This window comes from Fukomys damarensis, unplaced genomic scaffold (assembly GCF_012274545.1).
Source record: "Fukomys damarensis isolate Sample0158 unplaced genomic scaffold, DMR_v1.0_HiC HiC_scaffold_15, whole genome shotgun sequence".
In the NCBI taxonomy this organism is placed as follows: domain Eukaryota; kingdom Metazoa; phylum Chordata; class Mammalia; order Rodentia; family Bathyergidae; genus Fukomys; species Fukomys damarensis.
The window spans coordinates 17,436,878-17,462,920 of NW_022900927.1; the positions used below are offsets into that span (position 1 = coordinate 17,436,878).

Sequence of the window (26,043 nt, forward strand, 5' to 3'; positions counted from 1 at the left end):
CCCCCATGTAGATTTTTTTTTTTTTTAATCATGGTTAGTTGGACTACTATGGCTCAATTATCTGTATGTTAAGTTCTTTTCTCCTGCTTGGGAAGTTTTCTGCCATTACTTATGCAAACAGTTTTGGTTTCTTTTTAATGCACTCTTTCCTATTTCTTCATTGACTAAAGTCAGTCTTGTTATTCTTCTTTGCATCATCTAGCAGCTGCTGGATTGATTTCTTGTGCTCCCTTACTATTTTTAAGAAATTTTTCTTTTTCTGGTCACTAATTGCAATTATGTCTTCTATATCTAATATTCTGTCCTCACATTGGCTCATTCTGTTGTGTAAACTTTCAATGGAGTTTTTAATTTCCTGGGTATCTGTTTGTTCTGCTTTATGGATTCTATTTGTTTCCTATGCTACAATTCCATCATGTTCCTTGGCTCTTCTATTTTTTATCTGTGTTTGCTGTAGAGTTGTTAATCGTGTCTTTTACTATGGACACAATCTCTGTTGTTATCTGAGAAATTATTTCTGATATAATTTTTTCCAGATCCTTTTTTGTTGCCAGTTCCGGGAATCCAGGTTGTTGAGTATGATTGTTCCATCTTGTTGCCCCTTGGGGTTGCCTTAGGTGATCTGGAAGTCTGGTTTTGAGACTTGTTTATGTTTTCTCATTTCAACAGATGCAGCCTGCTGCATCTTTGTTGAGGTGAATTTTTGCTCCCAGTGGACTTCAATTCTTAGCTTCAGTGAGGCCTTCTCTGTGATGCTTACCACTGTGCCAATTCCTGGGTTCCACATGGTGGCCTTCTGCATCCCTGCACTATGCTGTTGTCCAGGTAGGGTTCTGGCTGAGGCTGGTGCACTCTTAGGATGGTATCTGGGCAGCATTTTTCCAGGTGGGCCTTTCACTGGGGCCTGTATGACCAAGCTACTGGAGTCTGGGTGGGGCCCTGGCTGGGACCTGCACACTCTTGCTTGAGGCCCTTTTAGATGATATGGTTGGAGATGGTTTTTGAAAAAGTGACATTTGGTCTGCAAACTGTGGTTCTCCGAAGAAACTGTGTCTGTATGAAGATCATGTGGTCTTAGCAGAGTAGAACATTGTGGTTATGAGGAAAGGAATGGAGGTTCTGGATCACAATTATCATATGCACTTTAATAGCTGATTATCTTAACTCTTATACCAGACCTAACCTCTTCTAATAAGCTGCTGGGAATGTATCACTAAGCCTAACAGACATCCATCCTCCACCAATCTAAAGCCAAGAGCACTGTGAGATAAAGTCTGAAACCTAGAGAAGAGATTTCCCAACTGCACAGCCTGCCTACCTTGTCTGCCAATATTGGTCAGTGCGTTTCTGTCTTTCCTTTCTTTTCTTTTTTTGGCCCTGGGAATCAAACCCTGGGGTGTTCTACCTACATCTGCATACTGAGCTGCATTCCCAACACTTTTTTTTTAATTTCAAGAAAGGGTCTCACTAAATTGTCCACGTTGGGTTGAGCTTGAAATACTCCTCTACTTCAGCCTCACAGGTAGCTAATATTATAGCTATGTGCCACCACACAGAACATATGAAAAGTTCAGGGGTGGTGAAAAAGCCAGGTTTGGTGGTGCACACTTGTAAACAGCACTCAAGAATTTGAGGCAGGAGGATTCCTTCACATTGGCAGCCAATATGGGCTACATAGCAAGTTCAAGTCCCATCTGAACTACATAGCAAGACCCTATATCAAAAAACAAACAAGCTGGGGATTTAGCTCAGTGGTTCTGCTGCCTTCCTGGCAAGTGCAAGGTCCCAAGTTTGATCCCTGGCAAAAACAAAACAAAACAAACAAATAAACAAAAAGTTCACATAAACTCTTGTGGAAATGCCATTCTGGTTTCCATTTTATGCTGGCTCATAATACTATTTTCTTATTTCCTTTAATATGGAGTAGGGCTGGGGATTTAGCTCAGTGGTTCCACTGCCTGCTTTGCAAGTGCAAGGACCTGATGGAGTTGTTATTACATGTCACCAGATTGGAGATTTGAACAGAAAAAAAAGCAGTGAACACATAAAAAGAGGAAGAATGTTGAAGACTGGGAAATATAGTCAGGTGTGGTGGCATATACCTGTAATCCTAGCACTCTGAAGACTGGTGGAGGAAGATCACAAATTTAAACCCTGCCTGGGCAGTTTAGTGACTTAGTAAGATCCTACCTCAAAAATAAAAATAAATAAAAATTGCTGAGGATATAGCTCAGAGTAAAGGCTCTAGGTTTAATCCCAAGACCTTATACATGCACGAATCTTAGGTCTGTTTCCCCAGAAACAAGGAGATTCCTGGACAAGCAATTTTTTTCTTTTCTTTTCTTTTCTTTTTTTTTCTCTCAGTACCAGGGATTGAACTCAGGACCTTGTGCTTGCAAGGCAGGCATGACACCTCTAAGTTAAATCCCTGGCCCACTGGACAAGCAATTTTTGAGGAGAATATCTAAGATGAGAGTGGGAGGGAAGAGAGCAGGGAAATTTCCTCCATGCAGCTCTGAACATAAACCACAAATGGAATCCATCTCCTCTTAGGCAGGGGATGAGGACATTTGTTCCCATAGACAGACAGTCATAAACTGTGGGCTGACCCTGCATCAGAAGGGAGGCTGGTACCATGCCAGACAGTATGGTGGGCCAGTGACATATGTAAAAAAATCATTTACAAAGAGTAGAAAAAGTGCAAAAGGAAATATATTGAAATATATGTAATCAGAAGGGACCTTGCGTAGAACCTGGAGGGGATGCTTTGTGAAATAGGTGAGGGGTTGGTTGGGGGTCTGATGTGGCAGCTGCATCCTTGGCTGGGAAGAGCAGCACAGCACAGAGTGCCTGCATCTTGAGAAAGCTTATGTTTGAAATGCTGATTGTCAGGCACACACCTGGGGACTGAAGTATGAGAAATGTTCTCATTGTCCTCCTATCCACAATGAAAAATGTTTTCATTGTATTGTTGAGGCAGGAGGTAGCTAGCAATGGCTGGAGAAAGATAGGAGGGCTCACTTTCTGGGATAGATCCATCTTCTGAGTTAAACTTTAACCCAGGTTCAGGAAATCCAGGTCTGAATACAACAGGAGAAGGTAACCAGGTAACCCAGCTCACACAGTGAGTCTCCTGGCATTCACCCTGAGGTCTCCAGCAACCCTTGGCTGACCCAGGCCCTATCTATGTGTTGTTAGCAATGCTGCTTTGACACCCCACCCCCACATACCCCCCACCCCTGGACTTTGGGTGCCACAGTTAATCCAAGGGCCATAATAGGCCAAAGACTCTACTGGCCCACAGAACAAGAGGGGCAAACTCGACCCACTCAGTGGGCAAGAGTAAAACTTCAGACCAACCCTCTAATCCTGCCCCAAACCCTAAGATTTAAACCCTTCAACACAGGTTTCCTCAGGTCTGGAAGCTCTTCTCACTGACCCACTCTTACCCCTTGCCCCACTTTCAAAAAATCTTCGACATGACCCCTGGTGTCACTATCGCCCAGTTTGGGAGCCATGCAGAACTCCCATGGGCTCTGGGTTTTGAAGGTCTTAAATGTCAAAGGTGAGGCTCTGGAGCTGCCAGGGAGAATAAGCAGCAGCACTCACAGCTTCAAGGGGCTCAGTGTACCCCAAAGGTAGCAGAGATCTTAGCGAGGCACCATTAGGTGCATGGTTCTTAGTGCCACCATATAGATCACTGTAGAAAATTCCTGAAAAGAAAATGCTGGATGGGCACAACACTGCCAGCTGCTCACTAGAACAGTGCCCCTCTCCTTCATGGGAGCTGAGATCTGTGCCCCAGTGAACTACTGGTGCTCCCATCCCCTTCACTCCCCGGCTTCTCAGGCGACAGCTTTGTGAAATCATATGAAGTGGCCTCCGGGGCGGTGTCTCCTCCCAAATAAGAAAAGACAGAACCTTTTTTGCCCTCTTAACCCTGTACCTCATGTCCACCTTTCTGATGGGAACAAAGCTGTGTGCATTTAGAGGTACAGCGGCCATCGTGTACCCTTGAAACAGACAGGAAAAGGAAGATGCATGCCCCAAAAGGAGGAAATCAGCGTAAATCACGTGTTAAAACACAGAATGGATGGGCTGGGGATTTAACTCAGTGGTTCCGCTGCCTGCCTTGCAGACGCAAGGTCCTGAGTTCAATCCCTAGTACAAAAAACAGGACAAAACAAAAAACAAACAAACCACAGAATGGTGTCTTCCTGTAACCAGACTAACGGCACTAGTAATAATTACCATACATAGTTACATCCATTAAAGCTGCATTTTACAAATTACAAGTGTACTTTCAAAAACTCTTTGTCACTTCATTTATTTTTTATTTTAAGTTAAAAAATAATACTGCATGCCTGCAAGCCCAGCACTTAGGAATCTGAGGCAGAAGGATTGCAAGTTAAAGTCCAGCCTGGGCAATGTAGCAATTTTGTGAGACCATGTCTTAAAATTAAAAATAAAAAAGGGCCAGGGATGTGAAGGCCCTAGATTCAATCCCCAATACCACAAAAAATAAATGAATAAATAAATTTTAATTGATACATAAAACATAAAATTGTCCCTTATGTCCATGCGATGTTTCAGTACAAGTGTGCATTGTGTAGTGTTAAAATCAGGTTAAAACATATCTGTATCCTTAAACATTTATCATTTATGGTAAAAACATAAACAATCCTTTGCTCTATCTTTTTAAAAAACATTCAATACAGGCTGGGTGTGGTGGCACACGCCTGTAATCCCCAGGTCAGTCTCAACTACATAGTGAGACCCTGTCTCAGTTTCAGTACAAGTGTGCATTGTGTAGTGTTAAAATCAGGTTAAAACATATCTGTATCCTTAAACATTTATCATTTATGGTAAAAACATAAACAATCCTTTGCTCTATCTTTTTAAAAAACATTCAATACAGGCTGGGTGTGGTGGCACACGCCTGTAATCCCCAGGTCAGTCTCAACTACATAGTGAGACCCTGTCTCACAAGCTTCTATCTATGTAAGGATAACTTAGTACCCTGCAACCAAACCCTTCTGAGCCTTCCCTTCTTTCTACTTTCCCCAGCCCATGGTAGCCACTACTCCTCTCTCAATTCCTGCAAGATCAGGTCTTTTAGATTCCACAGCAGAGTGAGATCATTTTCTTACTTCACTGAACACAGTAATCTCTAGTGTGGGAACCAAGTTTTCTGATGGAGGTGGTCTCCCTCTTGACCTTTGCTCAGAATATAAAGACCAAGTCTTCTGGGCAAAGGGCTATAACAACCTCCTACCTGTTTTTCTGTTCCTCTTCTTCTGACCCAAGAAGTGAACTTATCCCCTCCCCAATAGTTGCCTAGTAATGAATAAGTTAGAGATATTATAGGCTTTGCTGAGTATAGAGAGTTTGCCTAATTGGGTAATCACATAAAGTGTTCCTTAAAAATAGAAATAGAGTGAACCCTGCTGAGCTGCTCATGAGTATGAGATATTTCCCCTAAGTGTCCCAATAATAATCCTTAGTAATGGAAAGTTAAAAGTAGTATCAATCCTCAGCCTTATATATGCATGTCTTGAAAATGGGTCGGGCCTTCAGTTTGAAGTTGCTGTGACGGTGCCACTGGAGGTCCAGGCTCAAGCTTGCAATAAACTCCTTGTGTGCTTGCATCAGAAGAGACTCCTTGGTGGTCTTCTTGGGGATTTTGCGACTTGGGTACAACACTAGTACCATCACTGCTGTCACAAATGACAGATTTCATTCTTTTTTATGGCTGAATCAAGTCCTAGGAGGTTTCCAAAGGGCTGAAGAAGAGCCTCAAGCCACCCTACCCATAGAATTAAATTGCAGATTTGCTAACTCTTGTCTTGGAAAAAGAATTTTTGGGATGTGTCAGTAAGAGGCATAATAGGATGTGTTAGGCAGAAATGTAAAAGTAAACATTGAAAGAAGGAGAATGTGGGCCCTTGAAGAGAGGTGCATTCTGACTAGGAGCTGGATGTATTTACTGAGTCTTGGGGTGGCTTCCAGACAGGGGACCCAAGATGTGTATTCCTGCTATCTGTCAGGTCACCCGTCTGGGCCACATCAGAATGCAAACTATGACGTGTGTTCATAGTTGAGATCTGCTGCCCACTAATACTGCTGCTTCCTGATGATGGAGGTCCGGGAGGACGTGTACTTTACTGATGAACGGCAAAGATCCAACGTCCAGTGGACAGATTTATTGTGCCTTTAAGATCCTTAGGGATTCTTCCTCTTCCTATTCCTTCCTCTTCTTCTTCTTCTTATTTGGAGTGAGTTTCCCAAAAGGGAAAAAGGAACTTTTGTATCTCGAAGCTGCAGTTTTTCTCAGCAGTACAATTTTAAAATTCTGATGTTCCTTGTCTCCATTCTACCTTCACTTTTAAAAATCCTATTGCCCACTTTACCAGTTCATCAGTTAGATTATTTGCACCTCATTTCATTTTCACAATTCAGTATGATAAGTATTGTTACTCTTCTGCGCTATTAGAAGCAGGTAATTAATTCAAGGCTAATTTTGTAGTTTGCTTTCCTTCTAACAACTAGCTCAGATGAGCTACCCTAAGGGGAGGGATTTAAAGTGAGGGGGACTTAGTGTAAAAGTAATCAGGTAGCAGAAAGTATTTTGGGAAAGGAGCCAACTGTAAGGACAAATTTTATTTATTGCCCTTTGCCGTGCACCGTCACCTAATTAATTTGGCTCCATCCGCTAAAAGAACGTCCACCAGCCTTAAATAAGTACAAAAGGGAAAGTTTATTGAAGGATATGCGTATACAGAAAACAAAAGTAAGAATGGAGAGGACAAAGAAAGAGGAGAGTCCTCTAACAGCAAGAGGGACTCTATCCGGGAAATTACCCTTAGGCTCTCTGGCAACAACACCGGAATGTTGGAGGAATTAGGTCCATCACTCACAACACAGCACGGGTCTTTTCAGCAATCCCTTCAGCTACAGGTCTCAATCCCAGGTGTAAGACAGCAGCAGCAGCCTGGGCTAGGTGGGCTGTTTATATAGCTCTCTAGACAAAGGTAGTACAACTATCTGTACTTTTGGCGTGAAAAAAGGTGAATGTGCTTGCACTCACATCCCAACCGGGCCCTGGCCAGGGGTCCGGGAGGGGCGGAATGCATCACATTCCTTATCTTGATGTTAAGAACATCTGGTCTTTATAACAAAATCCTCCCTGTTTTTTCCCAGGGAACTGGCCAGGTATCCAGGGAAAGAAGAGGTGAACTAGTGATTACGTGCCTTAGAGAGCCGAAAGCCTTAACCCAAGCCTTTCCAACTTAAAGTTTTAACTTTCCTTACACCAACACCCAAAGCAGAAGAGATAGAGCTCCCCCAGAGTAAAAAGGTCAAAGAACACATCCCTCCCCGATACAGGGACCTCCTCCAGGATTTATAGACTTACCCACCATCCCCACCCCCGCCCCGCCCATATACGTTTACACAGCACAGGAGAAAATAAGAAAGAGGCTAGTTTTGTCTTCCTGGTAGAGATAGACAGTTTCTAAAAGATAAAAAGCCTTCTATTTTCAAAGAAAATTTGTTTATATTAGGGGCAAAGATTTTTCTCCTTCCACTTAAGGAAGGAATAGCAGAATGATTGTACTCTGCTTTTAAATGCTCGGTGCATATTTTGGAGTCCCTCTCCTATACCACCTCCAATCCTGCAGCTTAGCCTTCTCATTTTCGTGGTGTGGCCTATGAGCTTTTAGGCAGAGGAACAGCAGCAGGGATGCCTCTCAGCCTGATATGACGGTGTGAGTAAATAGACCTTTGACCTCTGACCCACAGGTACAGTGTCTCTGCTAGTCCCTGTCATCTGTCTATCAACAACTGTGTAAGGAGGCTAACTTCTCAGATGCATCCAGGCCTGTGGTTTGACATCATTCTTAAGAAACTGGGGCTGCTCTCTTTAATGGTGATTTGACCAACAGAGAGTTTCTAATAAATACACAGTATCACTCATGTATTTTTCTGTCCAAACTGGAGGAAATCTAATAATGAGGAAACTTTTAGAAAAACCAAACCGATGAGCATTCCCTTTGTTCTGTGAATTTCTTTTTTTTTTTTTTTCTTTTTGGCCTTATTGAAAATCAAACAGATTTGTTCAGATGTCAAAAGTGTCAATGACCAATTCAACAGCTAATTGATAGCTTTAAGATGAAAAGAGTAGGTATCAATTCCCATCTACCATTTAGTAGATATTCCCAACATTCAAAAGATTTCCATTATTATCTTGTCATGAACTGGTCAAAGCATGTCTAGAGACAAAGGCTCTGGAATTACTGACAACATCTGTTACCTCAACATCCTACACATTTTGCTCTGTCATTGGAACAGAGCAAAGTAAGTGGTGGATGTGTGCATGTGGAGGTATGTGTGTGTTTGGTCATTTTATGCAGCTAATATCCAACACTTGGAGAGACTGGCTGTTTTCTTCTAAAACTTTATGGCATATTTCTTAAAGTTAAACACTCATCTAATAGCAGAGGTACTTTGTGTGTCTTTACATGGATATAGAAATGTAATGGTAAATGCAACTTTGTAAAAGTTACTGTTTTTACATGCAAGTTTTGTTTGTTTGTTTGTTTGTTTCAGGGATTGAACCTAAGCTTACTCCACTGAGCCATAGTTGTAGCCCTTTATTTATTTTTTATTTTGACACAGGGTTTAAATCACTACATTTTCCAGGCTGGCCTCAACTTGACATCCTCCTACCTTGGCCTCCCAGAGTGGTGGGATTACAACTGTGCACCACTACCCCTGGCTTACATTTTTGCATCTAACCAGATGGTTCTTCCTAACTATTCAAGTAGCACTCTTTCCATGTTTACTGTTCTATCACTGGTGATTCGCTACTTCATATTCTTATTCTTTCTCTGACTCTCCTTCCCTCTCTCTCTCTTCTCTCTCACTCTCTCTCTCTCTCCCCCATCCCCCTCTAATATGAAGTTTTTCCTTTGCTGTCTTGCGAGCCCAGGAGCACTCACACTCACTGCCCTCCTGCTTCAGTAGCTCAGATCATAGGCATGTGCCATTACACCAGGCTATTCCTCTTTATTTCCTGCATTTTACATTGAACAAGTATTAGTTTTATGATAAGAAAAAAAGATAGGTACTAAAAAGTAAATAAGAAAACTACATATGCGTGTAGGGCAGAAAGAGTGCGGAGGGGGAAAAAGGCTGAACTGCAGGTAGGTGGCTGAGGAGTACTTTAGGCAGGAGGAGGGAGAGAAATGCCTGGGCTGTGGCTGTGGCTGTGGGAAATGGCTAAGGTGGGAGGGCGCTGGAGAACGGAATGCAGTGGAATGCAGTGAAGAAGCCGAAGTCTGTCATGAGGAAGACCGCAGTCTGCCAGAGTGTAATGTGTATATGCCGAGGAGGATGTTGAGGGATGTGGGGTCCACACTGTAAAAAGCTTGGAAACAGGATTTAAGGGACTTTACACTTTATTTTGCAAAACTTATACACAAATTTGAGAACTGGCTAGAATTTTAACTTGCATTTACAAAAGAGATAAGGTAATATAGAGCTGGCTCATTTAATAAAACAATAAATAAAAAGGTCCTTGAAATGTAAAATCACAAGGTCAGGAAGCAGCTCAGATTTTTCTATGGTAGTCAACAATTCTGACCAGATAATTTTGGGGTCAGTTTTGCGAAAAGGAAAAATGAGATGTTTCTGTATTTTGAATTAAAAAATAACTATGGCTTATCTTTGAATTCAAGGGTTTTCAGATATTTTTGCTTTTCCCTGGAGCTACAAAGCTGTTGGGAACGTCGGCCTCCTCTAGACGGTGGTAGGGATGGGCTTGCTTAGTCACTGCAGTGTACAGCATGACCCAAGTATCATTTCTCTTTTTCTTTCTTAGTACATGTTTTCAGTACATAACAGTTACATTTGTCATGGAAGATATCACTCTCCTTTCTCCTTCATATAGGCCAGATTGAAAAATCTCAAAAATGCCAGGCATGGTGGTGTACACATGTAATCCCAGAACTCAGGAGGCTGAGGCAGGAGGATCTCCAGGAGTTTGAGGCCAGCCTGGGCTACATAGTGACTTTAAGACCAGTCTGAACTATATAGCAAGACCCTGTCTCAAAAAACAAAAAATAATAACAGTAGAAATAATAATAATAATGTAATATAAACCTCAAACACTTCCCATGCTTATCCTAGACTTCCATAGGCTTTAGCAGGGCCCCTCAGTCAGGCTGTACAAATCTCAGGGATATTATACACACCGGCCTCTGGAATTGTGAACTGCCAAGTCCACTCCACCACAGGTGGAAGTCTAGAGGCTAGTCAGGTAACACACACAAGTAAAGCTATAGCCTATTGGGATCCCCTGAAATGTTACCAGAAACCTCTGCAGCAGGCTCCAGTCTCCTGCTCAGTGTTTGATGTAAGGCTGAGGAAAAAAAATTAAAAGACAGAACTAAGGGAGACAGAAAGTGGGGCTCCAGGATGGCCAGTGCCACTTTAGCAAAAGGTGCTGGCCAGTCCAAGCCACTCATTTTTATTAGTAATCAATTGGGGTAAAGGTGAGCTATGTGCCAGGGCTGGACTACATACGAGGATGAGCAATCATGTGGTTTCTATGGAAACTAATGGAGGAAAGCCTTGTAGAGGAAAAAGACAAACATTCTTGAAGTGGGAACAGAATACACAAAATATATGGTTGTAACTAGAACATTGTCCTTCTAGTTAAGGTTTCATTTGTGGGAATGGAATTTGGGTGTGAGTTACTCTGACCTCAGGATGTAGGCTTTGGCTAGACTCACTTCTATAAACAAGTCAACTGTGGGTTTAAGTCTTCACAGCCTGCACTGCTTATAGCCTGGTTTGGACATAATCAATATTGCAGTCCCCTGCAATGGCTCATCTGAAGGAGTTTAATTAAGTCTAATATTCAGAATACTGTGGAGACATAACAAAATAAGTTTGTGGGCTTATCCCACCTTTACACTCTGGTGTGAGACTTCTACAAAATTTAGAGTCAGTCATCATTGTTGAACAGGGTTGTGAAGTGTCAAATAATAAAAAGGTTATACAGAAAAGATGCTAAAAAGAAAGACAATTCAGAAAAGTAGTTCAATAATCTAGGGTTGAAGAAGCAAAGGTTAAGTGTAGGATCATGGAAACGAGAAAGAATTAATAGGATTGGTAATGAAACTCAGATTTGATTTCCCATAATAAAGGTAAAAAGAGAGAGAAAGAGAGAAGACCAGAGTAATGTAAGGTTTTGAATGTGGGTCTTTGGGATAACACCTAGAAGAAAAACATTTGCTTAGAAATAAATTCAAATTTTGAAAAAAGATATTTTTAGAATGTGATAGTAAAAATCATATATTGACAGATGATGTAAAGCTATGGCACTGCTCACAATAAAAAATACGTGGGTTGCCAGGGATTTAGGTCACTGGTTCCGCCACCTGCTTTGTAAGGGCAAGGTTCAGCGTTCAATCCCTGGTACATAAATACACACACACACACACACACACACACACACTATATATATATATATACACACACACACACTATATATATACACTATATATATATACACACACTATATACACTATACACACACACACACATACATATATGTGGGTGCTAGGGATCTAACTCAATCTTGGAGTACTTATCAAGCATGCACAAAGTCCTGCTTTGATCCCCACAAAGAACAAGCAGAAAAGAGAGAAAAAAAAAAGGGAAAACTATGCAAAAGTGTTAATGGCAGTTATCTATGAGCAGTGTGAATGGGAGTTTCAATACATTTTTTCTTTATAATTTATGTTGTTTTTTATTTTTATTAATTTATGTTCTTTTATGCACTTTATTTAGTTTGATTTATTTATTTTGCAGTATTGGATTTAAGCCCAGGACCTTTGCATAGAAGTACCTTCTCAGCTTTTTAAATTAAAAAAATTTTTTTTTAAATTTTGAGACAGTCTTGCTAAGTTATGGAGTTGCCCCGGATGGGCTTAAACTTATACTCCTCCTTCCTCAGCTTCCTGAGTGCTCCACCTCGGAGCTATAGCCATTTAAAAGTTTCTATAATGGTTTGTACACAAGTCCTTCCTCAAAAAAGTACAAAAATCTGAGATAAGTGAAATGATGGAAAAATTTACAACTTTGTTGCAATAAGTCCACATCTACCAGGACAGTAATTTTTAAGATATGAACCTTATACTTACCATAAATGGTTAAATCAGGGGAGCACAACTTTCTAGGATAATCTCAAGCAAAATTTCAAGAATCAGCTTCAGTTCCAGTTCATTATATCCTAAAAACTAGCTTTCTCAGCTAGAAAGCTTTCTCAGGCTCACACTTCTGATCCCAGTACTTAAGAGGCTGAGGCAGGGCCGGGGATTTAGCTCAGCAGTTTGGTGGCCTGCCTTGCAAGTACAAGGACCGGAGTTCAATCCCAGGTACAAAAAAAAAAAAGAGGCTGAGGCAGGAGGATCACCATGAGGTTTCAAGGCCAATCTGAACTATACAGCAAGACCCTGTCTCAAAAAAACAAAACAAAACAAAACAAAACCCAAATAACTTTCCCTTTCCACTTGCTTCATGTTGTCCCATATGGCAGTCCCATCCCTGTGCCACAGGGCTGCAGTCTGTCATTTTCCTGCGATCAGGGTGCTCATCTGTCCTAATGCTCTACTGCCTGTCACTTGAACTTGATTTTTACTTTCCACACAGTTCTGCCTGCTCTGCAGCAGACTTGAGATCCTCTCCACCTCTCCCTCTTCCCCCTCTTTCTTTTCCCTGCCAAGGTTACTAACCTCTCACATGCACCCATATCTCTTTGTTCAGCAAATTCTTCTTGTTGGATAATTTGGATGTGCCAACAAATAGCTCATTTATCACTCTATCAGTCACTTTTAATCAATATTGCTTTCCTTAAAGAATGAGAAATTAGAGTCATTCAGAGGAAAATGGATACATTTTGAGGATATACTCCTAAGTGAAATACATAAGTCACACATGTGTAAATACTGAATAGTTTCTTTGGTGTGAAAAACTATAACCATACACAAGATCCTAATGGGATAATTAACAATGTGAAATAGGAAGAAACGGGCTAAAGGTGTAGGGAAAGTGGGAAGGGTAGGGGAAAGGGAATAAGGGAAAAGAAAAAAATATGAGAAATTGAAAAAATGGAAATAAAGTGTTTGTAAATGGGGAGGGGGGAGGGAGTGAAGGGAGGGCAGGGACAACAAGGGGAAAAAATGAGAACCAAGACTCATCATGTAAAGGTACAAGATCCCAGTAATGAATGTAATTGTACTGTATACCTAGAGTGTACCAATAAACTCAATAAAAAGAAAAAAATATTGCTTTCTTTATGTTTATGCTAATATAATGACATTTCAGCAAATGTCTTTCAAATGAATGATTAAATAGATAGCAGCTAAGAGATATAGCCAACTTTGAATGAGATACTACAGAAAATGGAGATTCTAATTTTTAAAATAACTTCTGTTAAGCAATAAAAATAGTTCAAGTCTAATTGTTATTGGTTTTTTGTGTTTGTTTTTGTTTGGGGTACCAGGGACTGAACTCAGGTCCTTGCATTTGCGAGGCAGGTGGTGGCACCACTGAGCTAAATCCCCAGCCATAAATCTAATTTTTATTAATAAATTAGTGGTACTGGAGATTGAACCCAAAACCTTCACACTGCAGTCTCAGACCCCACTTCAATTTTGAGACAGGGTCTTGCTCAGTTGATAAGATGCCCTGGCTGGGCTTGAACTTGTGAGCCCATCTCAGCTACCCAGAGGACTGGGAACACAGTGCTACCACCTTCAGCTCAAGTTGTGATTTAGAATTTGAAATACTGTGAATTACCAAGCCAAAGCAATGCCAAGTGACCTTAAAGAGCAAGCTCATGTCAATATGACATCTCTGTTGGCTTCTCAGAGGCAGTGGAGTCTGTCCTCCTGTTCAAAGCCAATCTGTACAGTACTGTCTAATTCCACTTAACAAATTACATTAGCAGCTTAAAACAACACACACGATCTCACACAGCTTCAGAAAGTGAGGGTCTAGGAGCAGTTTAGCTGAATGGTTTTAGCTTGAACTGTCTCAGGAGGATTTTAACCAGGGCTGCCCTTATCCACAAGGTGGCTGGCAAAGAAGCCTCAGTTCCTTACTGGCTAGGCTTTTCCACAAGGCTGTTCATGATGTGACAGTGGGTTTCTCCCAGAAAAATGATGAGACAGAGAGAGGCTAAGAGAGGTCACCAAAACAAAAGCCATAGTATCTTTTATAACCTAATCTCAGAAACGCCAGATAGGACATCATCTCTGCCACGGCCAGTCAGTCACTCAGCCCATCCTTGGTACAACATGTATGAATATTGGGAGGGTATGAATATTGGAAACAGGGATGATTGGGGGGATTTGGAGGCTGCAGCTTTGATTACTTCCTCTTTTCTAGCTCTTCCCCTATCTTGGTTCTACATACTCTGAAACCACACTCTGAAGCATTAGCCTATAGAATTATGGGAGAACAAACACAGACATGACATACCACAGGTACTGTCTAGTTCTCTCTCTCCAATGCCAAGTCTCCTGAAATAGAAACCCTTCCATATCTTCACTTTTTCCTTCCCCATGTCTTCCTTAATCCACAGCAATCTGGCCTGCATTCCTGTCCTCTCTATTGAAATGGCAATCCCCAGGCCTCGGGGACCCTACAGGGTCTTCTTGGTTGAAGATTCCAGTGTACTTTTCAGTTACTTTGTCTCCCTAGGATTTGCTTTTCTGGGCTTTCTTTTGTTTTCTCTTATTTACTCTGCTGGTCTTCTTTCATTAGCTCTGTATAAATACTGATATTTTCTACTGCTTCATCCTCATCTCTGTCTTCATTCTACATACTTTCTCTTTGTAACAACATCTATGCCAGTAGCATTAACTATCATCTGCATACTAATGACTACAAATCCAAATTCTTAGATTAGTTATTTTTTGAGTGTCACACAGAGTGTGAAAGCCCCCTGGGTTTCTTCATGGATAGATGTATTGCTGCCATTTGAGAAAATCAGTTACTTCTGAGAATTTCTGATTGACAAGACATAGTTTCTTTAATAAAAGTATTCTAGGGCCAGGGATTCAGCTCAGAGTTCTGCTGCCTGCCTTACAAGCTCAAGGTCCTGAGTTTGATCCCCAGTATCAAAAATAAAATAAATAAATGTATTATAGACAGTTAGGCATGGTGGCACACACCTGTAATCCTAGCACTGGGGAGGCTGAGGCAGGAGGATCGTAGTGAGTTTGAGACCAGCCTGGGCTACATAGTGAGTTCCAGGTCAGTCTTAACTACATAGTGAGACCCTGTCTCAAAAAAAAAAAAAAAAAGTATTCTAAAGAGCACTTTAATGGGGGGGGAGTAACAATCCTTAGGGCAAGGGCAAGATGAAATGTCAACACAACAAAAGGTTTCACAATTGTGACTGTTAATTGTGATATATCAGCTTGACTGAGTAATAATCACTTAGCAGATTAATAAAGCATAGTTTGGAGCATGTCTGTGGATGATTGACATGTAGGGCAGTAAGTTGAAGGAGGAGGACCCACCCTTGAAATTGGTGGCACCAACCAATAGGCTTGCAGCCTTGAAGAAATAGAAAGGGAAGAAAGAAGGAAGTGTGCTCACTTTAGAAGAGCTCGGTCTTCAGTGCTGCTGTGGGACACTAGTCCTTGGGACACCAGTCCTTGAGGCTCACACGATCCGTGCCCACATTGGAGACCTGTGAAGATGCTTTGGTTTTGTCCTTTGAGCCCGGGTCCGCTGGCTGTTCCCTTTGTCTCCACACATTCTTCCTGTTAGGGACCTGACGCCACCGCAGGCTGTATTCTCCTGGTGCTTCTTGGCTCTTAAAATGACCTCATGCTCTTATCTTTAGTTTCCCTCCCTCCAAGCCCACAGCAGTCTGGAGGAGTTAAGCCTAAAGTTTCTACAGGACTGAACCCATACAAGGCAACCTGGCCTGTGATAGGTTAAAAGTAGCCCACTCCTCATAAATAAGCAATAGCCCAGCCCAAAACCAATTAAAAGGGCCTTCCTTTCTTTATTCTTCTCCTTTTCCCTCTCTCCTCTCTCCCTAACCTGCCTTCCCTAATGAAGTCTCCAGTCAGACCTCTCAGTGTGTGGCCTACTAGTTGTTGAGCATCGCTGTGCCTCTACACTTCCAGTGGAATTCCTTCTGTCTTACACAAGCCAGTGATTTTTCTGTTGTTTGTAGCCACAAATAATCCCTCACTAGCTGTGGAAACATGTATTAGTGACTTAAAATCTGTTCAGTCAGGAAAAATATATTTACAAATTGGGATGCTTCAAGGATTAAATCTGGAAACAAACTCTAAAGGTTTGGTATGAAGCAGCCACAACCTCCATGAGCCTCTGTCATACAGTGGTTATCTTTTTGTTTATTTCGGGCAACGTGCATCTTCATATCTCCTCAGCAGAGTTTACAAAAGCTCACAGTTTTCTTCAGGACAGCTGCTCAGCCTCTACCTTGCTATCAGCATCATGTCTGGATGGTTGCAGGAGGCTATCAGGGAGACAGTGATCATAGGACACAGGGTCTTGGGAGCCGCCTTAGATCTTGTGAGTCACACAGCATCATGGCATCTCAAAGCCAGCTCCTAAGACCCAGCTTCCAAAAGGACACATGACACATAGATCACCCCCTTATCAGTACCCACACCCTATAACATGGGGATTCTCACTGTGACTCAGTGGGGTGAGAAGGCTTCAGTCTGCTCCACTGCTGCAAGTCTTTTCCATTGATAGAGAACCCTTTAATAGCAAAAACCTAGGAAATGTCACAACGTAAGACAACTTCTGCCCTTTGCTCTGTTTGGTTCAGAATTAACCAGCATCTAGTCTCCCTCAAAAGTTTTGTAAATGAAAAGAACCATTGTTAACTTTGCTGACTTAACATGCTCCCTTCCCCTGGGCTAGAATAGATAACTGAATGAATTTTAAAGGTAACCTCCCCTACCAAAGAAGTGCAACATCCAGGTTGAAATTCAACTGCCTCACCACCGTGTTTTGAACATCAGCAATGTGAACTGTGAAAATGCAGTGTAACCACCTGAATGAGATCAAGGCTGTAAAACCCTATAAAATGGGGAGTTGTATAAAATTACTGAATCGATCAGGGCACTGCCATAGGTGTTATCGATCACCATTAATGGAGTAAAGTTTTGTTGTTTTACTTCCATTCTGCTGCCTCTCTGTGTCACTTGCCAATTCCTTCCGTAACACCATAATTTCATAAGGTTGAACCTGAAGGCCACATCTTGCAGCTTATGTTCTGACTGTGGGCTTCTAGTATGTTGTAAAAGCAATATTTTGCCTTCTGAACTGTGCGAAGCCAGCCATAGCCCACTGGCTTTTTGAAAGACAACATTTGTTCCTTTTTAAGGACTGCACGTGTTAAACTTGTTTTGACCCTGCACGGGAGAAACACGGACAGCCAAAGATCTGTAGGAGTCAGGTGTTGTTAACTCCATTTTGTTATGTTAAAGATCTGATGTTATCTATAGGAGCAGGTATTGGGGTTACTATGGTAATCCTATCCCATAATAGTTCGGTCTTTTCCTTTAAAAGGCTGATGCCTGCCTGCAATAAACGTCGCCTTGATCAGGCTCTTGTCTTGGCGTCCTTCCTTTCTCTCTGCCCCATCTCCACCCCGCTGCTCTTTCAGGTTTGAGGCACTGCGGGACAGTGCTCTGCGTCACCGGTTCGCGACACTGAACAACTGTTGAAATCCAACAGTTTTCCCTGTTATCAGGAAAACTGCAAAATTACTTGTTGTGCCTTCTCAGTTGGGCATTTGAACAAGATTATATCCAGCAGAGGATGTGGTACACACCTGTGATCCTAGCCCTCCAGGGGGCTGAGGCAGGAGGATTGCAAATTTCAGTCTGGCCTGCACAACTTACTGAGACTGTCTCAAAATAAAAAATGAAAGAGGGCTGGAGATATAGCTCAGTTTGGAGGCCTTGGATTCAATCCCCAGTACTGGGGGAAAAAAAAATCTGTCTAGATGAGAAGAGTCTATCAAACATTTCGACATGACAAAAATACAAATATACTACTATAAAACAACACTACCCTCAAATTAAATGAAAAGTTAGCTCTATGAAATAGGAATACCCACAAGCTTGGCATGACAATTTGAAGGTGTCTAGAATCAAGACTTGTACTTTTCTCATTGATTTCTGGTGAAGGAGGCTCAAAGGACAAAACCAAATATGTATGTATGTGTGTGTGTGTGTGTGTGTGTGTATATATATATATATTTTTTTTTTTTGAGACAGGGTCTCACTAGGTATCCCAGGCTAGCCTTGAACTCGCAGTGATCCTCCTGCCTCAGCCTCCCAAGTGCTGGGATTATAGGTGTGTGCTACCACACCAGGCCTATATTTTCTTCTTACTCCCCTTCCTTTCCTTTCCTCCCTTCACTTCCACCCCCTTCCTCTTTCCCTTCTTTCTTTCCTTTCTCTCCTTCCTACCCTCCCTTCTTCTCTACCATTTCCAAGCTCCATAGATAACCAGGACTGTACTGAGTTTGTCAGGCCCAGCATATTCTCAGAACAAGTGTGTTTGTTCTGAAATTCACTGTTCCATTTTACTGTTTTTCCTGGAAATAAACACCATGTCTCCTGTGGTGCCCAACCAGTGCTCAGGCTTGTGACAGCACAGCACCCTGATGTTCCTGGGTAGCTTCCCCACACCTTGGGATTCAGGGACAGAGACAACTTCATTGGTCTTCGAAGGGAGGCTTGAGGGATATGGCCACGTGGACATATGCTGAATGCTAAGTCACAGGATGTGAGATTTCACTGAGAAAATAAGGATCATGGCTTGAGTGAGAGGGACTGTCCACCCACCCAGCACTGGGCTCTGCTCCTGAGGAAGGGCACACACCAAAGCAGAAGAGCCCAGCTTCTGAGCTTGTGTACATGAACAAGAGGCCATTGCACATGGCTTGTACTTGGGCATCCGGATGCTAGTGAGGGTGTGGATTCTGCCTTGAGACAGTGTTCACATCATGGGAATGTGGAGACACAGGAATAGCTGTGGTTAGAACAGTGGCAGGATGTGGACCCAGTCTCTGTGCATTCCAGCAGGTCCCTGAGGCCATGGCTTTTAGGATGCAGGTTCATGACTGTGTCCGAGAAGAGTTTTGTTTTGAAATCTTGAGCATTCCAGGAGGAGTTGGTTTTAGTTGAGCAACTTATGTAGGAAAATAGGCGTAACAAAATTCTGAGTTTTGCAACATCCACCAAAATGCCCAAAGGAGGGGCTGGCAAGTAGGAACTGATTATGAGGCAAGGCACAGCTCTGACTGTTACATTTTTTGCATAAACTGGTTTGAGGGTGAGCCTTCTGCTTTTTCTAAGATTTGGGCTTTTATTTGGTACTGGGGATTGAACCCAGGGCCTGTGAGCCACCATGCCTGCCTGGCCCTTCCGCTCTTCAGTGCAAACTGAAACTATCAATAGTGGACTGGTGGACATGTGGGACAGATCTGAAAATGCTGTTGTGTTAAGGGTTCTCTCGGGAACAAATCATTAGAAAATAGGTGCCACTGGAAAAATGGTGGAGCTGGACATTGGGCAGCACTGCCTGGTGGAGCACTGCAGGCAGCAAGATTTTCTTCCATTTGTATGTGATTGATGGTTGATCAGGAATATCTTGCCTTGAACACAGAAGCAGGGAATCTCGTGGTTGTCCTGAGATGACTGCAATCAGTGAGAACCAAAGATACACATGAATCTTACTCATGCTCATTCAAGGACTATGCTCAGAGAGCTTGTGGCAGTTATGTGTCCTTATTGTGAGAAGAATTTTTGCCTATGATACTGTCATCTGTCAGATCGTGAGTGTGAAAAGCTGGAGATCCCAAAACTTGTTAAAGACATTCTTAATTCTAAGACTAGAGACAGGAAATAAATGTCAGAAAGGTGTAAAAAATAGTGAGACAGGGGCAAAGTTTGCCTTGATGAAGTTAAAGCTGCCTGCTGATGGTGATAAGTCATTGCCACAGACAGAAAGAACTTACTTTCAGGTTTTCTTACCTAAGGGGAACAAAGACAAGAGCAAACCTATGTTCTTTTGCCTCTGATGGAGCATTGGAAAGGCCATAGACTTTGCAGCTTCACTTGTCAGTCTTAAAAATAACAATAACAAATTAATGGAGAAGTTAAGGCTGTGTCATATTTCTCCAGGAGAAGCCTTACCCTTGGATCATACTTTGGAAACCTGGATTGCTAAGGAGGATTGTCCTTTATATAACGGTAGAAATATTGTTTTGGAATATTTAAATGACGATGGACAGCCTTTAAAAAAATGTTGATTCTTACTTGTAAAAGTCATTCAAAGTTAAGCCAGAAATCACAAGGAAAATAACATGTACCTGTTTAGTCAGTTTCTTTAACCACAGATACTATTCATTCTTTAAAGGTTGCTTTATTTGCAGTCATAATTTATATTATCAGTTTTCTGTTAACTTTTGAGTTTTTGATGTTTTGAAGTTTACACTAATAATTGTTAGCAAATCCTTACATTTAATTAGCTTTTTTATTAAGTTATGCTTTAGAAATATCAATATAGGTATAATGACATATACGTGATATATACATATACATACAGTTGGTTAGTGCCCGCTATTGCTTGGCTGTGGCCATGCTCCATGTCATCTTCCCTTCAGGATATAAACTGCAAAACTAACCCTTTTGGGGGATTTTCCCATTCTTTTGACAGAGGAAGAAGGTGGCAGATGTTTCAGTTGAATCTTAAATGTCACTTGGTCAAGCCTAGTATAATAGGGCCAGAATGTATAACCTTATACTATGATGTATAAATTGATGTTGTTTATATGAATTATTGAACCTTAGAGATCAAACCATTCAATTTTCTAAATTTTTGAATGAAGACTCCTCAGACCTCAGATAGGAAAATTATATTCTTGGTATCACCTAATTGCACTGGGGCAAATTTCTGACAAAGAACCGCCTCAAGTTGGAGTCATCTCTTATGTTTGTATGAATGTATTACAAAGGAGAAGAAAGATGGAATAGTTTACGTTCATTATAGTTTCTATATATATCAAAGCAAGCGTATATTGAAAGCAACAACATTTTACCAATAAATAGAAGTAAATGCTAAAAAAACCAATAGAAAAAAATACCCATAATTATGCAATGGGGATTTGTCAGGCAGGCTTACAGGGTCAGAGGCAAAAGAGTCCACAGTGGACTGCCTGTGAGATCAGAGGCAGAAGAATCCACAGTGGCTGTGTGCATGCTGGAGAGAACCCACTAGCACTCAGCCCAAGAAGATGGAAGCCAAAGAATAACAGGGATCAAGGAGGTGGCACCAGCCCAAGTCTAAAGCCTGGATGCTCACTGCAGAGTTGCTTGCCCAAGTCTGTGTTGGGCCCTCCAGGTCAGGGCGGGTCCATCCATCACAGCAGATTTGCAGCTGTAAACAGGACCTCTCAACTCCTTCCCTTTTCCCCAGGGAAGGAGAAATGTGGCAGCCATCTTTCCATCACCACAACACAATAGCTGCTGTGAGACCCAGAGATGGCCAGACAGTGGGCCACTGAGACGAGGATCTGAGCCAGCCAAACTGAGCCCTGGAATATTTGATTCAGCGGGAAGATAGGGGACGGGGAGTGAGGAAGTCTCTTCTCCTCAAGTCAGAGGCCTAGCTAAATGCACAACCATGCTGTTCCATTTTCAGACACCCGAAATCAGCTCGCTCACTGCAGTCTGTGCATGGACCCCTAGAGCTGCACTTCCACACATCCTGCCTCAAAACTCTCTTGGCTAGTGAGAGCTCCTCTTTGTTCTTGCTTATGGGGCTGAGGCAAGAAGATAATGAGTTCAAGGCCATCCTGGGCCACTGAGAAGTTTCTGTCTGAAAATAAAAATGGGTAAGGATGTAGCTCAGTGGGAGAGTGCCTGCCTTGTATGTGTGAGGCCTTGTGTTCAGTCCCCAGCAATACACAAATATGATTAAATAGCAAGCCATTTATGTTATGAATAAATCCTAGCGTAAGGACAGGCGGGACCCCTGAGGAGGGTTAAAAAGACCTGAGCCCTTTTTTGTGGGTAGAAATAACAGCTTCTGTGTGGCTATGGGCAGCAAGCAGCTTTTAAACCAACGTGTGGTTGGAAGCTGATGCGTAGTGGTTTTGACCCCTGCCTCTGTGCAGGCAGCACTGCCCTCCTGTGCAGGTTGCCATGCCTATCCAAGTTCCCTATTAGCCCACAAGACCAAATCCAAATATCCAACCAAGCAGGTGTCCACCCTCCAGTAGGTGAAGATGAAACCCCTACCCATAAAACAGGACCACGGCCCCAGATTCAGCCATGTCCCAGTGCCAGGAGTGGATCTTAACCACGTCCTCTCGCAATTCCGCCAATATAATTACTGTCACTTTTTCCTGGTCTTCTGTTCTGATTTTTCTTCCTCTTTCTACATCAGAGAGGGAGAGAGAAAAGTCTGGCAAGGGTGAGTGCGTGGACCTTAGAGCCCAGATTCACCCACCAGACAAAACATAATTGGGGGCTTGTAAGGGATGGAAAGAAGACCACTCAACACCACCAGACATATACCCAGCGTACACAACAGTGGATTTGAGAGGACACTCCATCTTCTTCTCAGCTCACTTTCTGGAGACACCCCTCACCACCATCTTGTATAGTAGAAGTCTAGCGGGGCCCATTTTGGTTGTTAGGGGAACCTGGCTGCTGGGAGGATTGAGTGTAGTCTCCAACTGATAAGGAAGAGCCCAGGATTTTACCTTCATATGGCTTAGTGGTAGATTTGCTTAAGTACCAGAATGTCTCTGCTAAGAGGGAATCCTTCAGGCCCAGTTGTAGCAGCAAACAGGAAATACCGACAGGCACCCAGGACTTGGAGGCAGAAAGCAAACTTTATTCACATCGATGGTTCTGGTTGGGATAATTCCTCAGAAACCAGGCACTGACTTTCTTTCTGTGTACAGTTTATATAGGATTTGTAAGCAGGAACTAGTACAGAAACAACAGCAGGCAATTGACTAGTTACACGTATAATATCATTATTACTGATTAGTCTATAGCTGATTGGTCAAACTCAGGGTAAGAAACACTAATTTTGGGGTAAGGTTGGCTAGTTAAGGAAGACACATATTTTGAGTACACATCAGTTCAGGGTAGGGTCTGCCAAGGAGGAGAGGATGAGAAAGACAAATAGATTGGGCATCATATAGAGTACATTCCAGAATGGGTCCAAGCCTCAGGCAGAGGTGGGGAGTTATGTTCTAGGTGGTACTAACAGGTTATGTGGGAATTATGTGTCTGGCAGTGCTAGCAAGAAAATATGTGCTTACAATACTCATTCACTACAGACTACAAGGCCATGGAGTTTTTAACTCTGTTTTCAGATTAAACTATATCACACTTTTCCTTTTCACAGTAAGATTTAGGGCCCATGGGTGAGAGAAGGATCAGACTCCCAACATGTACCAGAGAGCTCTCTGCCCACATGTTTTAGGTCAACACTTCTTTCTCTTTTTCACACACAGAGACAGATTATTCTGAGGGTGGGTTGTCCCTTCAGTCAGGCCACCACTGGGGAAAACTGGTTGTTTAGATTTTTCACACCTACTTGGTCTAGACAGAAACATTTGCTCCCTTTTGTCACCCATTTTGCCATACTCCAGAAATTCCAGATATTTTGTGTAAGGGTATTAAAGCCTGTTTGGGTTCTAGAAGAGACAGGGTCAGGGGACCTCTTTATTTGCTTCACCTATGGGAGGTTTTATAAATCTGCACTCTCTTAGAATATCAGTAGAAGCCTGACCATTCAAGGCCTGATTTAAGGACCTACTGTAAGACTTAAAGTCTCACTTCCACTCCACGGAACGTAAACAGCCAAAAAGGCCTCCACAATGCTGGGCCCTAACACCCAGCGAGGCTCTGGGAGCTCGACAGAGAAACAAGAAACCCAGGAGGGATCACACCAGGATAGATGGTAAAGAGACCTTTATTAGTCTGGCCAGATGGCACTCCTGGAGCCAGGTAGCTCGGAGGCAACTGCTCAGGGGCTGAGGTCCTTTTTATAAGGTTTTTCTAAACAAAGAGTCAGGGAATTCACAGAACAAGACTGCAAACACATTGCTTATCTTATGCAGGAAATGTTCTACGGTCACCTTTTGTCATACCATTTGCCCCTAGGTGGGCTGTTAACTGAGGTAGCAATTAGCATATGAAGCAGCACAGTCTGGCCTTACAGGCATGAGCCACCATGCCCGGCTTATATTACCTATTTTTGAATTGAGCTCCCAAAGTACCTTGTTAAAGAACTTTGAGAAAGCTCCACATATTCATTTTTTTCCCTCATTTAAAGACAAATTTCTGGGACATTTGTAGAGTATGGAGATTTTTTTTTCTTTATAAAGTTTTAGTTTGGACTCTCAGGATTATTGCTTCTGGCAAAATAAAAAAAAAAAAAAAAAGGCCAGACTTTTTTTTTTAAAATCAACATATCTAGGGCCTTTTTGTGTGTGTGTGTCTGCCAGGGATCAAACTCAGGACCTTGCACTTGTAAGGCAGGCAGCAGAACCACTGAGCTAATTCCCCAGTCCTCTAGGGCCTTTTAAAAAACTTGTACATAATTTTTATGATGACTAGAAAATTTTTGAATGTATCTGTAAGTAGACTGTATCAAAAATATGATTGCCAAGAGCTGTTTTTTATTCAAGATCAACAATCATGATTATAAGAGCTTCTTGAAAATGTTTGTGAATGTCATTCTTTTTTAATACTGGAAGAAAAAAATATTCTCTTGTATCTCATGTAGTGTTTAGGACGTCCTTCAGAGCTAATTAAAAAGATGAAATCTTGAGCTGGGGATTTGGCTCAGTGGTTCTGCTGCCTGCCTTGAAAGCATAAGGGCCTGAGTTCAAATCCCCAGTACCAAAATAAAAAAGGTGAAACCTGAACACAATAAATAAATAAATAAAATGTTATACTACCCTCCATCTCACATTTTCTCTATAAAACATTATAATTGTTATCTGTTGACATTCTGCAGAGATTCAACTTCTGAAACAGCCATGACTGAGCCGGACGTGGTGATGCACGCCTGTAATCCCAGCACTCGGGAGGCTGAGCCAGGAGGATTGCTGTAAGTTCAAGAACAGCCTGGTCTACATAGTGAGTTCCAGGTCAGTCTCAACTACATAGTGAGACCCTGTCTCAAAAACCAAAAAACAAAACAAGAAAACAAAACAACAACAACAAAAAAACCAGCCATGACTGGTAAGAAATAACAGTTTCCTGGTTATGTTATCTATTTCAAAGTATTTGATATCTAGATAAATTCATAAAATTAAATGTATTGCTTCCATTGCAATACTGGTGGCTAATCCTTCTGAGTGTTGAAAAATCAAAGTTTGAGACTACAGCTAAAAAGATAACTGGGTTAAGAGAACATGCAATATTTTGGCCCTGACCCTCCAAGGTCAATAAGGACCCAGTACAGGAGGGGACCATTTTCTACAAGATCTTGTTACTTTGGTGAGTCACTCAATTTCTTAAGCAGGGAGATTGTTAGACTCCAGAAGACAGAAATCAACCACTGAACAGTGTGCTAAAAAGAAAAGGTCACCAGAGAGAGTAAGTCTCCTCTGCTTCTATGGGAGGCCATATGGTCAAGCAAGACGGTGATCCATTCTGGTAGCTGATATTGACAGAGAAGCTAAGAGGCTCTTCACATGGTCCCTGGAGATCCTTAACTGACGTTGATATTTGGCAAGAATAATTTTGATTAGTATAGGTCTACTTTAACTTAGTCTTGAACACCCAGCAGGAAAGTATATCCAAAGATAACAAGTAAAATATAGAGTACACATAAAAAAGGGGTTCCAATCACTGACCCCTGCTGGCAGTTTCCAGTCACACCAGGAGACAGGTCTGGGAGCCAACTGGTTAGTTATCCTTTCCATTCTAG

General features: G+C 42.0%; 1 pseudogene; it reads left to right on the forward strand.

Moving 5' to 3' along the window:
* Positions 1–18,859: 18,859 nt before the first annotated feature.
* LOC104865162 lies at positions 18,860–20,412 on the forward strand (annotated as a pseudogene).
* The last annotated feature ends 5,631 nt before the right edge of the window (positions 20,413–26,043 follow it).